The sequence below is a fragment of the Prionailurus viverrinus genome, chromosome A2 (assembly GCF_022837055.1).
Source record: "Prionailurus viverrinus isolate Anna chromosome A2, UM_Priviv_1.0, whole genome shotgun sequence".
Classification (NCBI taxonomy): Eukaryota; Metazoa; Chordata; class Mammalia; order Carnivora; family Felidae; genus Prionailurus; species Prionailurus viverrinus.
In genome coordinates this window covers 51,733,591-51,751,670 of record NC_062562.1, presented here as the reverse complement: position 1 = coordinate 51,751,670, position 18,080 = coordinate 51,733,591, and the positions used below count along the sequence as shown (strand labels likewise).

General features: G+C 45.2%; 1 protein-coding gene across 1 annotated transcript in view; it reads right to left on the bottom strand.

The window, feature by feature from the left end:
• The window catches only part of SLC6A11 (solute carrier family 6 member 11), a 134,672-nt gene that overhangs the window by 72,008 nt on the left and 44,584 nt on the right, over nucleotides 1-18,080 (bottom strand). The window lies entirely within an intron of this gene.

Here is an 18,080-nt window from a genome sequence, read left to right as displayed (position 1 = left end):
GGGGGAGGGAAGCTATTTGGGGCAAGAAAGACCCAGTGTTTGCCTGGGATCATTTCTGCTCGGTGTGCCTGGAGGCCAATGATTGGAACCAGCAAACTGAGCAGTTCTTTTCAGCCCACAGATTCTGTACAAGAAACAGAATCTTCCCTGGGTTTCCTCACACAAGCACTGCTTATAAGCAAATAGCAACACCCTCAAGACTCTATCCTGTCCTTGGGCCACAACCTCTCCTTGAGGTCCATGCAGGACTCGGTGTCTCCTCCTCCAGGTCTGATTTTTCCTCCTTTGTCACATCTCTTCTGTAATCACTTCATTGTGCCCTCTCGGTGGGGCCTGCCTGTTCCATCTGTTTACATCAGCAACTTGTCAACATTTGGGGGCCATGGATGTCTCTGAGAATCTGAGGACAGCTACAGACTCTCCTCTCTTCCCCCAAAGGTGCACAGACACAGATATGTGTACCAGCTTTTGTATGGTTCAGAGACTCAGACTTCCCTGCTAAAGTACTTATGCTGTGTGACCTACGGTCTTAATTCTTCTAGTTGAAGACCTTCCCAGCTCAGGGTTTCTTTTACCAGTGGTCTAGTCCCTCACTCAGTTTTTGCATTCATTCATTTACTCACTCATCCACCTACTTACTCACTCACTCACCAAAAACACTCCTATGCACCAAGCGCTGAGCTAGACTCTGGAATATGCAAATAAGTCTCAAAATGGAAGTTTCTGCCTCAAGAGGCCCCACTCTGGTAGAAAAGACAGACATGTAGGTAAGTAGATAATTAATGCATTATGTAATCAGCGGAATATAAAGGATGGAGGACCAAAGAGTAGCTAATTACAGAGGCAGTCAGGGAGGGCTTCTCCAAGGAGGTGATCCAGGTATTGAACCATAAAGGAGTTCAGGACATGGGAAACGGGGACAGAGGGAAGAAGAGAATAAAATCTTACTAAATGCCAGCCACTTTACACATGACAATGGAAATAGTTACATTTATGTAACTTGAATTTTTCCTTGTATTATTTTTTATTTTCATATAAATTAACATCTTCGAAAAACTGAAATAGAGATGCTATTTATGGCAGGACACACAGTGATCCTTGTGTTAACTGGGCTATTACTTCATTGAAGAATGGTCATATACGCATTAGAGGGACTAAAGGGGACAGGAACATTGCAAAGCAGTAACAAAAAAAGGTATTGCTTCTTTGCACTTAACCTTCAAACAAAAAAGTAAGAGTCCATACTTTACATAAATGCAAATGTAAGTCATTCAGTTGGTGACAAAGCAGGGATTTAAACCCAGTCCTCAAAAACAAGAAATAAGAACCAACAGAGGGTGGTGTCATTGGGTCCTGGAGCTCACATCTGGAGGACTGGGTTGTTTCATCCAGACACTGTCCTTGGCCCACAGGGCTGGCAGCATCCTCAGCCTACTCACAGCCCTGCCCCAGCCAGTTAAGCATCCTGTTTCCAAACCAACAGTCAGCTCTACTGACATGTCAGTTATTTCAAACAACCTCTGGCTGTAACATATACTGTAATCCAGGTGAATGCAAGTCAGATGTATAAGAATCGGAGCCAACAGCTGATATTAATAGTCAAAAATGAGAGGCCAGCAGTCAATAGGGCTGACGGTTCCTGCCCAGACAGCTCATCGTGGTATAAAAGCTCCCATTTCTCTTAGCCTTACAGACACAATCTTGCGTGGATCTTCAGCATTTCATATAAATTCTTGAGTATCTTCCTTCAAAATGAACCCCCACACCGTGGTCAACTGGCTTATGTCTGTGAAAAGACAGGAGGAAGCTAAAATCTATTGCTTTTAATTGCATAATTTCCACTTTTGTCTCTGTGGTATGGCAGAAGATTAATTATCCAGAATGTCCAGGCCCTGAAGGATGACATATCTATCTTAACCCCCAATGCTCACAAAATGTAAGGAAAAGAATGTTATCCTATAAAATAGAACAAGTGAAAATCATAGGACTTTATCTTTACTCTGTGGGACCACCTTGATGTGACTAAACTTGTTGGTTATACTCCACCTGGTCTTTTTTTTTTTTTTGAGAGAGAGAGCGAGAGAGCACACACACGAGCAAGCAAGGTAGAGGGGCAGAGGGAGAGAGAGAATCTTAGGCTGAGCATGAAGCCTGATGTGGGGCTGGATCCTAGGACCCTGGGATCATGACCTGAGTCAAAATCAGGAGACAAGTTGGATACTCAACCAACTGAGCACCCAGGAGCCCCTCCACCTGGTCTGTTTTTGAGTGAACATTAAGGGGTCACTTATAACCTAGCCAAATGCACTCTCACTATGCCCTCAACAACATACATAGCAGACTACTCCTCAATGACCACAGTAGTATGATTTATTAAATAGATAACAATTATTTTGAAGTAATTCCATTGTTTAAGGTTCTAAATGCATGTTCTGCTTCTACATTACATTGAGGAGAACTACCCTCCCTCCACTGGTATCCACACCTTCATTTTTACGTTTTTTAAAATAAAACCATAAGGGAAACAAAATATTCAGATGAACTGCTCAAAGACCACAGTACAGACAATGACTTAGGCTGCCAAAACGAAACCACTGGCTGGCAGGCATTAGCTAGAAAAATCCCTTTGTGAGCTGAGGTTTGAGAGCCTCAAGTCAGGGAACAAAAGGTGGTTTAGGGGCATCATTATGTAATGGACACAAGTGGTATGAAAGTTGAAATGCAATGCTGAGGACAGCCTGTATCTGACACTTGTCCTGGTTCTCTTAACAGCCCCCTTCTGATTTGTTTCTGCCCTCAGTTATACCAGCCATTGGGACATCATCTTTGATTTTTCCTGAGAACAGCTGTAGATTGTCCATACAATACAGATCTTGTCATTAAGAAATTGTACATAAATAGCATTTACCCTGCCCTATCCCTCCTGTGTTCATGGCAGACATCACTAATCGATCACAATACTCTGTGCAGCTAAGCATGGACACAGCCTCAGAACCCTCCACAGTACTCCAAGCAGCTCCATAATCAGCTGGGAAGAAACCCACTATCTTCTACCCTTGATCTAGCCCACTTTTCATTTATGCCTTCACAGTCTCCTGCAGGTCCTTAGTCCCTGTGCCCAGAGTGGTAAGCCCCAGATCTCGTGCTTAAGGAAAGACCTGCTGAATGTGCATACCTGAATGGGATTCCTGGGGTCATGACACCCAAAGGAGCAGTGTGAAACAGGAAAAGGAGGCTAGAGAGACAGGCTGGAAGGTTCTTTGTGAATGGATTCGGCCTTTGGGTGCCGACAGTGGAGTTGCAGCTGGGTCTCCAAGGATAAGCAGGAATGGGAGAGGCTGAGTCAGGCAGGGAAGATGTGGAACTAGCCAACAATGTGGAAGTGGGCTGAGAATACTGTCCCCTGGGTTGTCCTCCAGGTGTTCAAGCTGGAGTCTGCCTCCCCTCTTTCCTGAGCTGTGTCCCCATTCAATCAGTGGTATTAAGACCCACCAACTTGATCTCCAACTATATTCTGAAATTACACCCCCTCTTCAGCCCCACCACCAAAGCCTTTCATTATCTTTCTTCTTAGTCATGCACCAGCCCCACTCTGTCCACACTGCAGGCAAGTTTCAAAACTATGAATTCAGCATGTGTCTTCCTGCTTCTCTGAATCTGCCCTCCCCAACCGCACATTGAAGGCCGTGGGATATAGCGCAAAGGATTAGGCTTTGAGTCAGATGACCCCCTGTTCAAATCTTGGGCTTCCCTGGCTTGCTGTGTGACTTGATCAGTCTCTATCCTTCCCCCAACTACTTTGTCCTCTGCTGTACCAGGTTCCTCACCCTTGGAAAGCATGCCAGGCTCCTTCAAGGCCTCCTTATCTTTTTGTGCCTTCTTCTATTTGTACTATCCAGCCCCAGGTGTTCCTCCTGGGTGTGTTTGAATCCCCACAAGGCTGAGGACTCCTCAAAGTCAGGGACCCTGCCATCCAGGTGTGATACCATTGTCCTACCTACTTTATACATCAGGCAGCTGAAGCCCAGAATGGTGTTTCTGAAGTACTATAAGCCCCCACTCACCCTTATCCATGGGGGATATGTTCCAAGATCCAGACAGGTAGGACTGAACCCTATATATACTATGTTTTTTCCTGTATGTACATACCTATGATAAAGTTTAATTAATAACTTAGTCACAGTAAGAGATTAAACACATTAATGAACATTAACTAAGAATAAACTAGAACAATTATAACAATATACTGCAATAAAAGTTAAGTGAATGTGGTCTCTCTCTCCCAAAATACCTCACTGTACTATACTTATCCCTCTTGTGATGCTGTGAGATGATAACGTGCCTGTGTAAGGAGAAGCAAGGTGAATGACCTAGACTACTGTGACATAGCATTAGGCTACTATTGACCCTCTGACATCAGGAGAAGGATCATCTGCTTCCAGGGAGGAACTGAAACCGCAGAGATCAAAACCATGAATAAGGGGCGGGGGGCCGGACTACTGTACCTCAGTCCCAGCTCAGGATCCACCCTCTAAACCTATAAGCCATGCCATCTGCCCACCTGTTACGGAGAGCTGGAGTGCCACTTCCTCCCTGACTCCCTCCCCCACCACACACACATCCCTGTCACTCCAGTGCTCTCTGGTCCCCTCTAGCTGCTTTCCACCCACTGTTTTATCACCTTGTAAGTGTAAGATTTCCAAAACATAAGCTCCTTGAGGAAAGGGAGTTTTGTCTTTTACTTTCCCTGCTGTGTCCACAGTGCCCAGGACAGCACAAGGTACATAAAACAAGCTCAATAAACATTTGGTGGATGGATGAACAAATAAGCAGGCTGAGGTCTGGGGCCCCAAGGTTAGACTGCAGGGTTTCATAACACTACCGTGTGCTTCCTCTGTAGGAAACGCTGGGTCCGCATAAAATGGGATTCAGAAAATCGAATCGGATTTTCAGAGGAGTGTTTATAAATAAGGAAGTAAGAGATCTTGCTTTAAAAGACAGATCAGTTCAGATGCAGAGGTCAAGGAAGTGCAGGTACAAGGTACTTTGCAGCAAAGTTCAGCATGGCTTTCAAGATGCCCAAGGCTACAGGAGTCTCTGGAAGAGCCAAGCAGGGCTTGGGCATTTAGCTAAAATATGCAGTGTTTGGTGATGGGCATAAAAGTCACTGACAAGGTACCATCAAGTCTGGCTGGTAGCTCAGACCCAGAAAGTTGGGTGTGGGGGAAGGAGGGTCTAATCTGTCAGACCTCAGAGGCCCCTGAAGTGAGGCTCCTGCCCCAAGCACATCCCCCTTGGTTAAGGAAGAGGTTTTGTTTTGTTTTTTACTATTGTTTAATTTCCTTTCAGCAGGTCAAGTCCTCTTGAATATAAAGGTTAGCACACTTGGTGGTAATTATACTGTATCCTGTTTTAATTGACTCTAATTGCTCATTTGCATTCCAATACTGGAATTGTGGAGCATTTTCCCCCTACTTCCAGGACACAGCTATTTATTTCATAGCAGGGAGACTGTCTGATCATTGAGAACATGACAAAAGTTGCAGAAAGGCTGCCCCTCCCTAAGTTTTCCAGGATAATGGGGTCAATTGGAAAGTTGAGCCTTGTTCAAAAGGCTTTGGGAAAGTAGGCTGGTGTGGGGGCAAAGACATAGAACCACAGGGTCAGAAGATCCAATATAATAAGTGGCTTGAGCAAGTTCCATTGCCTCTCTGGGCTGGCACTTTACCATCCACAAGAGGCAGGGATGAACTAATCCAAGCTTCAATCATCTTTATACCATTTTCTCAATTTTTTTTTTGCCATATATATGTATACTTTTGTATTATTTACTTAATATTTTCTATAATTCAATATTCTCTCTTATGTTCAATAAATATATGTAATGGAAAAACTGAATTACCCCCATAAACAGAAAACCATTACATCTAATGACAAATATAGAAGGTAAATGCAAAAATAAATGCAATGAAAACAAAGCATGATTAAATTATAGCCAAAGGCTCAGTCAGAGTCTGGGCTATGTTCTCTGTTCAAAACCAAGAGTAGCAAGTGTCAGGGAGGTGCTAAAAGATGAAGTAGTTAACTGTACCTTTTGCCTTAAGCAACATGAGAATATTATCTCATTATGTAATCGGATGTTCTTTAATCCAGGTTCATGTATCACTAAAATCATCCTGTGGACTGCCAGTAGAAAAAAACACTTCCCATATTTGTGGGATAGATCACATGGATGATTGCTGGGGTCCTGCCCAGCAACCACAATGTTTTCTAGAACAGTCCAGGATTAACCACAACCCTTTCAAAGGACCAGGATTTGTAGAGCTATCCAAGGTCCTGACTCTAATTTAGGCTGAACCTTCTGAGAGCCAGTTACCCAGGGCCTTGGAAGATGCTGTTGGTAATTGAGGCACCACCGGGTGCCAAAGATGTGTCGTATACTATCTCTGACTGATCTTCATGCCAGTCGAATAGGTTCTGGCCCCATTTTGTAGACAAAAACAAACAAACAAACAAAAAACAAAAACACTTGAGGATTAAAGAAAGAAGTGGATTGTGCCAGGTCACAGAACGGTAAGTAATCAGAAGTCAGCTCTTTCTACCATACAAGCTGTGCTCCATGCCATAAACCTGGCCAGACATGCCTTCCTATTTTCAACTCCTGTTTCTCCCTCTGTCTGTCCTTAACTTCAAAGGTCCAGTTTTCTTGACTTTTGCCAGCAACTCCTGGTAGCCTACCACCCCAGTGTGGGAAACATTGTATTAGTCCAGCCTTCCCCCAACCCTTTCCATTCTAGCTGGGCTTGCCTCTGTGTGTAGGGTACATATGCCCATTACATATGATTGCAATCCTTAGAGAATCAATGTTTTTAATAACAACAGATTTTCCCCAGTGCTGGTTTTTGAGGGAAAACTACCTGAATTCCTAGGTAGGGACACCATAGCAGGCACCAAATAGTCTGGTATGATCTCCCAGAGGATGTTACTGATCTCTCAAAACAAGGTTCTAGGAGAATGTGGATCTGAAGGAGGGATGTCACCATGAACACATCTGGCCTCTTCACCCTTTTTAGAGACATTATTCTTAGACCATTCTAACAGAAATAGGAAATGAAGAAAAAAACATTCTGTTCTAGCAATCAAATTCTAAATAGGTGGATAGAGCCATGTTTTCATAAGAGTATAGCAAAGATATTCACTATTCAAGGAGATAACAGCATTTCAGCAATGCAGAAATATTTCCTTGGGAAGCTGAAGTTATAATTTTTATGCAGTGATTTGTGGTGTATCTTTATCTATGAAAGTTAGTCCATGTGTGGAGCCTAAAATCACCAGCCAGCCTTGGGACCCATGTTTCAGGGTACTGTCCTAGATCTGGGTTGAGAGGGACAGGGTTAGAACTGGAGGCAGCAAGCAGGGTGGGATGAGCTAGCTCTAGTCCCCATTTTACCATAGTGGCAGAGAACATGGGCCCCCTTTCAAGATTCGCATTCCCTTTTTCTGCAGTAACAAAACTCCTATTTTTGACTGGATCCATGGCTGTCTAGAATAAAGTCAACATTTCCCAGACCCTCTTGTAGCTAGGTGTGGCCATGTGACTACACTATGTACAAGTTCCAGGTTGTATCTTTAAAGGGAAGAGCTGTATCCTATTCTTCTCCTCTTGCCCATCCCACAGGCTGGAATGAAGACCAAGTTGTGAGAAATCTTAGACCATGGAAATGAGGGCAACCATTCTAACAGAAATAGGAAATGAAGAAAAACATGGCAACAGAACAGAAACAGCCTGGGTCCCCAACAGCAGGCAGCTTATACCTGGACTGTTATGGGAGAGAGAAATACACGTTCCTTCCACTACTGCTCTTTGAGGTCTCCGTTGTAAGAAGTCCAACATGTAACCTAAATATCTAACCACGGATTGCCTCTGTGATCTTGGATAGGCCCTGTCCTGCTTTAAGTCTGTATCATTTTTTCTTAAATGAAGGCACTAGCCCAAATGATCCACCTTATTCCTTTCTACTCAGAATGAAAAGAAGATTCAAAGGATGACCTGAGAATCCTGAAGGTAGACTCTTCAGAGCCACCATCCTTCCACACCTGGAATCAACCAGGAATGGCAACAAATACAGTCAGGAAGTCTTCAGAAAGGTCCAGTCCATAAAATTAAAAGAGCAGTTAAAACAGACCTGTCAAAGAGATCACCATTTCTAACAAACCACTGTTTTAACCTTCTCTGTCACAGTTTAGAATGAGCCTGACAGGGTGAGTAGCCAAATTTGGTGTGGATCCCATCATCAAGTAGAAAGGTGCATACATGGGTTAGAAGGTCTCTGAGGTCTTCCTGAGCCCCTGTCCTCTTCATGTGTGAAATGAGGATAACACTTATTTCAAAGGTTGATGTGAGAATTTGAGATCACCATGCAAGGCAACTGCCACACAGACACTGCTCAATAATTGGAAAAACTGTGACTGCCTTTGCATCACTAGGTCAATAAGCAATGTCCCTCCAGCCCAGTGAGTGAGTAGCTTTGGCCAGTAGAAATCAACATATCTGGGGGTTCAAGAATGTAAACAAAGAGGCTGGAGTCATCTCTGTCTCGGCGGTAAGGGTTGGGGGGGGCAGGAGAGTGGCTCTTGAAAACCCTTATGGGATCCTCTCATTAACAATGGGAGTGAAGAGCATTGTTGGGGCAGCAGAAAGCAGAAGGCTGGTGTAAAGAGGTAGTAAATCATTGGCTGGGACAATCTAGGTGAAGAGGACCAGAGATAAGAAAAACATCAGAACAGAAGGGAAGTACACATAGCCACTGTGAGGGGGTGCAGCAGCCAGACTCTGAAATGAAGGCTAGAGAGAGGTAGGAATAAGCCAAAGTGGCCATTATGGGTGAGAATCCTCTGGAGTCCTGACTCCAGCCAACAGCTATGGTCACTGAAGGGGGCAGGGTGCAAACAGTTCTTAGATGTAATAGGAGAAATTATACCAGGATAAAACCCCCTAAGACCAAGTTCCAAATTAAAAGAATAGAAGGGACTGAAAGGCTGCAGTGAAGGGAAGGATGGGTCCCAGCTGTGTCATCACAGGGACAAAGCTTGCCCTGTGAAAGGGGGGAGCCAGACTTTCAGGGGAAGCCAAGGACAATAAGCATTGCCAACCCTCATGAGGCTTCAGGAACCCAGTGAGAAAGGAGCCTGGGGGCTCCCCATTGAGGGGTATGTGGCTGTTGGGGAATCAGGTACAGTTTATGGGGGTAAATTTGCTAAGACTTCTCAGATTCTGACCCAAAAATGCCACTGCCAGCCCTCATAGGTTATGAAGGAAAGATTAGATCAATAAGGGATCTTCAGGGGTTGGGGCATGGTGGGCACAGAACCAAACATCTTAGGAATGGTGTTATTCTTTCTTCTTGTTAATGGTTGGGGCCATAAAGATCATCTACACCCATGGACTAGTCCAATTTGGAGATCCCATGGTTTTATTATTTACCAATCAGGGGTATGCTGGTTGGAACAGAGGGATTAAGAGGGAAAAGTGCTCTGTTCAGGAGAAATGGAAAATCAGGAGATCCCTAATAATGACACGACTAACACTTATTGCTGGTTCTACATGCTTCCTTCTTATGTTATCCAGTTCTATAAGATAAAAACCATTATCATTTCCCCTTTCACAGAAGTGGAAAGTGAGGTGCCCAGAAGCTGAGTATTTAGCCCATGGTTAAACAGAAAAAACAGGATTCAAGCTCAGATCTGTCTGGCTCCAAAACCAGCACTCAACCACTACACAGCCCCATAGTGAATTCAAGTGGCCTTACAATCCAACCAGCTTCATCTCACACATTTCCCTGTGGTCCCCGAACAAACCCTGCACTTTCATGGGTGTAAGCCTTTGCTTTTGTCATTCTCTTCACCTGGAAGGTCCTTTCCCCCTTTTCTAGTTAACAAAATCTTGCCAACTTTCAAGACTGGTCAATTACCATGTCTTTCAGGAATCAGCATTAGGCTACAGGATGAAATCCTCCTTCCTTAGCCTACAGCACATGGGGGCAGTATAGGGGGATCAACCTTGACAGCAGAATAACCAAGCTCAAATCCCGCCTCTGGCACTTTCTGTGTACATGACCTACTTTTGGCAAGTTATTGTCTTTCTAGGTCTTGATATTTTCTTCTACAAAATGGGGATAATCATACAGCCAATTAACTCAATCCCTTTGAGCCTTGGGCTCTTAACTCTATGGAATATGGATAACAGTTCCTACCTCTTATGGTTAAGGGTGAGAATTAAATGAACCAATGCCTACACAATACCAGGCACAGAAACTTCACACATTGGCTCATAGCAAACAGCCTCCCAGCCTTCTTTCACTTAGCTCTGATATCATTCTACCTTCTCGTACACCTGCCTCTCCTTCTAAAGTGGGATTCACTGAAGGACAAGCGCCTTATTCATCTTTGCAGGCTCTGAATGCTTTTCACAAAGGCCTACACAGACTAAATAGTGGGTGAATGAACACATTATGACCTCAATAACCCAGAAAGAACAAATGGAACAAAACAGGATATAATCCCATGTGTCTGCAACAGGCCTTAAATGTAAACAGTTCTCACTTTGAGCCTCTCCATCTGAGGATTAAGAGCTTTCTAATTCAATTCACCAGCCATTTATTGAGTCCACTGTGTGTCAGGCCCTCTGCTGTTTTTGGAAAGCATGCTGATGAATGAGTCGGACCCCTGCCTATAAGGGCATACAAGCCAGCCCTAGACATGGACAGCCATAATGGTGGACCCATTCAGTAGTAGCAGCGGGAGCTCAGGAACACATCACTCTGATGAGGGAGCAGGCAGCTCAGGTGGCAGTGGTGTAGCTAGAGAGCTCTTCATGGGCCTGGGCTGCGAAGGGAGACAGACTGTCCCTATTGCTCTAAAGAGTCCTGATCTAGAATGTACTATGTGAATACATTCCTCAGAGCAAGAAAGAACTGTCAGGACATGGAGCACGTGGGGTGCTTCAGCCTGGGACCATCATCTCCAGGGAAAGAAACCAGCTTTGCATGGTAGTAGAAAAGCTGGGGGCCCAGAGGTGACAAGGTACTTAAATAGCAACCATGCTCATTAAGACGGTTGAGCCCGATTCAAATCTTTGTCCACAGGATATCTAAAAATCACTGGATGGGGGAGTCTAGTGTTTAAGCCTATTTCATGGTGAATTAAGATTAACTAGAGAGGCAATGCTATTGATTTTTACATAGCTCCACCATAAAGACCACAAAAATGAAAACAAATCCCTAGACAAGCTCAAATGACATAAATATTCCATGCAGTGCCCAGCCAAGCTTACAAGAGCTTTAGGAGCTATTATTTACTGCCTGGAAAACACACTTGGTACCTTGGCTAATAATGATTTAAACCCCATCCATCTCTCTTGGACTAGAAGGCTGGTGTCACCATGGAGACCAAGAGCACCATTAAAGCACACCATTAAATCCCAGGCAGGGGTTGTGGGGAGGCTGTCAGATGAGAAGCACCACACTACATCCTCTTACGCTAGTCTTTAACACGCTTCCTCTTGGCAATGGAGGTGTGGAGAGGAGAGCCAACATTCAGGGACTGTGTCTCAGTCAGAAAGAGCTGCCTGGATCCTGCATGGATCCTGCATCACCTGTTCTCTAAGACAAACCACTTCCCATCAGCCCACAGGCCAATCACCTGCTGTTCTCCTGGGTCTGCCTTAGGAGTCCTGAACAACACGGATCCCACCTAGGCCACCTGTGGCTGCAAAATGCTCCCTCCAAAACAGCTTTATGACTTGAAAGAAGAATCTACACTTGCCTCTGTTGATGGAGACCCACCTTCTGTCTGCCACCTCTCCACTCAGCAGCCACCCCAGAAGACACCAGGCACACCTATTAGGTCAAACTCAGTAATTTCTTAGCACGTGTCCTCCAATTTTGCAGCTTTCACTTTCCCTCATTAGATGATGCCTCTGGTTTCCTGTTTCCGTTCTGCATGATTTTTTTTTAGTCTCTTCCACAGACTCATTTCTTCACTCATTCTTTCCATCAATTTATCAGCCAGTTGACCAACTTTGATGAGCATGTGTCCTGTGCCAGATGCCGTGGGAGGCATAGAGGATACAAAGATAGATTGGGAGCGAGCCCCGCCCTCTGTTTCACAGTTACACTTGCTCTCTGTAGATTCCAAAGCTGATCCCCCAAAATCTGGCCTCAGCCAACCTCTATTTGCTCTCTACCCACTCTCCTGACTTGCCTTACTTACTCCGGTAGTTAAGCACATCACCGATGTGCCGATGGCCTTCAGTCTCTCTCACCAGCCCAGCCGTATCTCAAATTTAAGACCCACATTTTCAACTCCTTTTGTTCCTTATGTGTACATCCACCCGGATTTCTGACCTATAATTCCACATGCTCAAAACCGAAACCACGACTTTCTCCCCCAAACAGGTTCCTCCTTGTGTGTCCCTTTGCTGGATAATGGTGTCACCCTTTGTCTCTCACCCCCCTCTTCATGAATAAATTAAGAAATGCACAGCTGGACTCCACTGCCCCAGAGCCCCTTCAATGCACTGAAGCTGGACGTGCTCTCACCACGTGTGAACAGATGTGGTGGGCTCTCCTCCCTCACTCCCTCCTCAGGCCTTTCAATTCTGGCTTTTCTCGACTTCCCAGGGAACTCAGCTTCCTTTTCAGGTTCCTTCTCCACCTCTCAGCCTCCCCAAACCCCTGATATTTACCCCTCCTCCCTTCTCTTGCATTCTCTCCCTGGGTAGCCCATCTGTTCCCACAGTTTCAATTCCACCAATTCGAAGATGCATGCTTTCCACACTGTTCACCTTATTATCTCTGAAGTCACGATGCCCCCCCTCAGGTGGCAGCTGCAGGGTCGCCACTGCTCCCTGAGTATAAGGGCCCTAGGTCAGAGCTGTCCCTATTATCATCGCTTCAGTTGAGGGGCTTTGTAGGTTAAAATTGTTTAGGGGCCCCTGGGTGGCTCAGTTGGTTAAGTGTCCGACTTCAGCTCAGGTCATGAACTCATGGGTTGTGAGTTCGAGCCCCACATTGGGCTCTGTGATGACAGCTCGGAGCCTGGAACCTGCTTCAGATTCTGTGTCTCTCTGTGCCCCTCCTCTGCTCATGCTCTCTCTCTCTCTCTCCCTCTCTCAAATAATAAATAAACATTGAAAAAAATAGTTTAAATTAATTTCAATCAACTTCTGGTGTTTAAAAGGTCTTTTGAAAAGATTACACTGACAGGCACACAAAAAGAGGTGAAAATTGGTACTGTAAAGCAAATATAAGTCATTAGAAAAATAATCATAATTTTATCTTTTCTTATGAAGAAACAACCAAGTACAGTTAACCTTTGAACAATATAGGTTTGAACTCTGCAGGTCTTCTTATAAGGACTGTATTATAAATCCAGTAGAGTGCTGTAAATGTATTTTCTCTTATGATTTTATTTTATAGAGAAGAGAAAGAGCATGAGTGGGGTGAGTGGTAGAAGGAGAGAGGGAGGGAGACAGAATCTCAAGTCGGCTCCAATGCTCAGCGTGGAGTCCGATGTGGTGGCTCAATCCCATGACCCTGGGATCATGACCTGAGCCAAAATCAAGAGTCGGATGCTCAATTGACTGAGCCACTGAGGCACCCCCCTTATAATTTTCTTAATAACATTTTCTTTAGTTTACTTGACTGTAAGACTACAATATATGATACATACACAAAATATGTGTTAGTCACCTGCTTATGTTATCGGTCAACGGCAGGCTATTAGTTAAGTCTTTGGGGAGTCAAAACTTAATATATTGATTTTCAACTGTGCAGCCCTAACCCCCATGTGGCTCAAGCATCAACTGTACTTTATGGATCTAAGAAAATACCTTCCAGGACATGAAGCTGTATTACATTGTTACTGCAGTACATGCAAACAATAGCTATTAAAATCCAAACAATATGCCAGCAGACAAGAGAATCCACCAAAGAAACTTCAAAACAGTGAGAGTCCATTAGAGTCTTGGTTGGTTATTTCATGTGGCACAGGTGAAGTTCAGGGAACACAGAGCACACGAATTAGAGGTATTTTTGCTTCTGGTAAACACCCTTCTCAATTGGTAGTATTTTGTACTGGTATATAAAATAGTGGTGTAACTTACATCAGATGAAATTACACTATCAGAAATTCCTCACCATTTGGGGGACACAAGCCTCTTTGAAAATGAGAGGACAGCTGTGAACCATCACCCTAGAAAAATGTGGTTATCCACATGGTCCCAAAAGTTTTACACAATTCCAAGAGGTTTAAGGGCTCCCTTAAGCATCCGTGGACCCCTAACATATATGCTGGTGCCCCCCCCCCCGACATCCCTCCTTCCTGGGCTTTAGACCACTGTGCAGACACTCTCTACTTACAGTGCTACAGACATCACAAATGCAACAGGGATCTCCCTCAGCTCTAGCCGTGCCTCATCCTCCTGCCGGGTCCCCCATCTCAGCCAGCAGTGCCACCAGGCACCACACACTTGAACCAGGAACCTGGGTTTCCTTGCGGACGTCTCTGTTCCTTTCACCCTCTACATTCAGTCACAGGGGGGCGGGGTGGGGGCTGATTTGCACTCCTGTGTTGGTTCTCAAACCTGTCCTCTTGTCCCCACTGCAAAGCTGCCACCGCGTGCTGGTGAACCAGCAGAAGAGGGCCCCAGCCTTGGCTCCTGTTGACCCACTCTCCATGTCACAGTCACAGGGGCCTTTTCATAAGGAAACCCTGGTCATGTCACCCCTCTGCTTTCAGCCTTCCAGTGACTCTCCATTCCTTTCATCTTCTTACTAGGCTGGCCTACAAACCCCTCCTAAGCTGGTCCCTGCCTACCAACCCAGCCTGCCTTTCTCCGTTTCCTCTTGAGGAATGCACATTGGCCACAATGTGGATTTCCTTCTATTCCTTTCCTGAGCCATGTTCCCTCTTTCTATCCCTTCTATTCCTTTCTTTCTTTTCCTTTCCTGAGCCATGTTCCCTCCCTCTCTCTCTCTCTGGACCATCCCGTGTGTTATACAGGGACCACATCTTAGTTATTTGCCTGTGTGTCTACAGGACTTATCGGTGCCTGTAATCCAGTAGGTGTTTAATAAATGCATGATGAATTCATCTTTAAGTTTATTTATTTGAGAGAGAGAGAGAGCAGGGGAGGGGCAGAGAGTGAGAGAGAATCCCAAGCAGGCTCCCCACTGTCAATGCAGAGCCCAACAGAGGACTTGAACCCCAAGAACTGTGAAATCGTGACCTGAGCCAAAGTCAAGAGTCAGATACTTAACTGACTGAGCCACCAAGGCACCCCTGAATTCATCTTTAAACATACACTTCCATAAAACACTAACGCAGTATTAAACGCTGTGGTGAAGCAGATGAATGAAGTGGGTCCAGTCCCAGCTCTGTGATCATGAGCAGGTGACAACACCTCTCCAAGCCTCGACGTGCACACCCATAATGTGGGAATGAAAATATCTACTCAGAGGATTGTTGTCAAGGCTAAACAGCTTAACGTACATTGGTGCTTGTCAACGAAGTAGTACTGTTGTCTAAGGGGTGACCTGGAGACACGCGGGCCATTTGAGGTCATCACAAAGATAGAGACCCAGCACTTAACGACCGAGGGCTAGGAGGGCTGGTAATTCTGCAACGCATGGGACACTCCCCACATAACAAAAACTGCTCTGTTTCACACGCTTTCCCAATGTGCCACTAGACATTCATGGGGGTGGGGAGCTGTTTCTATAAAGCCTAGAATCTGTTTTACAAGTAACTTCAAAGTATATTTTACCTCATTTTAATATAAACTGAATTTTCCAGAAATGGAATTACCATGTAAATTGAGGGTACACTGTACACTCTCTTATTCAGTTCTTTACCAAACATTAATGTCATTCATCATTTCAGAAAATCCTATCACCGATGGTAACGCCACAGATAGAGCCCAGTGGTCAATGAAACACCCGTCTACCCACATTTGTAGCTGCTGCATTCATGGTGATTCCATAACAGATGTGGTTAGCTCTTATTTCAAGATGTAAACCACAGAAAAAGCACTGACAATATTCTGTGAAAACTTAGCTCTCTTTTTAAAAAAAATTTTTTTTTAACATTTATTTATTATTGAGAGACAGAGAGAGACAGGGCATGAGCACGGGAGGGGCTGAGAGATGGGGAGACACAGAATCCAAAGCAGGCTCCAGCTCCAGGCTCCGAGCTGTCAGCAGAGAGCCCAACGCGGGGCTCAAACTCACAAACGGCGAGATCATGACCTGAGCCAAAGTCAGATGCTCAACCGACGGAGCCACCCAAGGGCCCCAAACTTGGCTCTCTTGTCTTATATCCAGATGTATTCGTGCCAGGCTGCTGCCAGCACCTGATGACTCTATTACCTTTGTGGCATGCTGGAACATTTACATATTGAAACACATGCTATTTTATTAGAAGTTGCTTCCTTTTTGTTTCTCTTTTAAAAGACAGCTGGGTGATGGGGCACCTGGGTGGCTCAGTCGGTTAAGCGGCCGACTTCGGCTCAGGTCATGATCTCGCGGTCCGTGAGTTCGAGCCCCGCGTCGGGCTCTGTGCGGACAGCTCAGAGCCTGGAGCCTGTTTCAGATTCTGTGTCTCCCTCTCTCTGACCCTCCCCTGTTCATGCTCTGTCTCTCCCTGTCTCAAAAATAAATAAAACGTTTAAAAAAAATTAAAAAAAAAAAAAGACAGCTGGGTGTTATGTCAATTTTCTTGAACTTATCTGTGCAGGTAGATTATTTATGAATCGCATTTCAGGGCGATAAAGGCATTATTGCAAATCTTTGCCATAAAGAAGGGGTGCTGGGTCTGTGAGTGGCTTAAGCGGCACTGGGGGGGGGGGGCAGTTAGGGCTGGCATGGAGTGAGCACCTGCCTCCTGGTGTTGATACTGCTATTGTCAGTATACTGGGTCCATCGTAACTGTGACACAACATACCTGCGATTCAGGATAAAGATCATGTCTGGCTTCTGCAGAGTGAATTATCTTCTGCTTCAATGTTCTCACTGGGGGTTCAAATTCATTACACATGGGGGGTTGTCAAACAGGAAGGAAGATAGCTACCGCCATGGCACGATGCACAGTGCGAGGCCTATCTGTGCCCCCTCCACTTTCCCTAAACACACCCCTGGTCAAGGACCCTCAGTGGATCCCGACCATCCATGTGACCTTAGTCTGGCACTTGTGCCCCCCTCCCCTGAAATCTGGCCTTGCCTATGGCTTCCCAATCTCCATGACCACAACTGACTCCCCCTTTCCATACCCCTGATCCTCTGGAAGGCCCAGCTCAGCCCCTGCCCCTGGGCTGTCCTTCAAAGTGAAGCTCAGGTCCCACCTCTTCCAGAAGGCTTTTCCAGACTACTCTGGGCCACAGTAGCTTCCTTATCCAAGCTCTGTACCAGCATGACAGTGCCATTATTTGACAACTAATCTGTACTACAAAATAGTGTTAATTATCTCCAAGAAAGGGAGTCCAGTCTTACTTCTCCACTAGACTGAGAACCTTTTTAAGTTAGAGAATGAGTTTATAAAAAAACACAAGCAATTAAATAAAAACAACAGTGATCTGTGTGTGTCCTGTGTGATAAGCACCAGGCAAGTATTTGCATGCCTCACCCTACTTAAACCTTAACGTGCCTCAGACCACTGACATGGGCACTCTTACTGTCCCCAGTGAAGGCTGAGGAAATAGCTCAGAGGCAAAAGAAAGGCCCATGCCCAGACCTGAAGGGCAGAGCTTCGGTTCAAACTCAGGACCACCAGGCTCTGCTCTCTTCTGCCTGTCTACCTCCAGGTCACCTGCCTATGGTGCCAAGCACATATTAAGCACTTGGGCTGGTGAATATTCATCTAGGCCAGGAAGGCAGCCAACACGTATTCAGGGCTCTGCATACACTGGTGGGAACAACACCAGTTTCGAGATCCACTTTGGCAGACCTGGGTTCAAATCCTGACTCCTCAAACAGCTAAGTGGCCCCTCTGCACATCACTCACCTCTGGGCCTCAGTATCTTCATT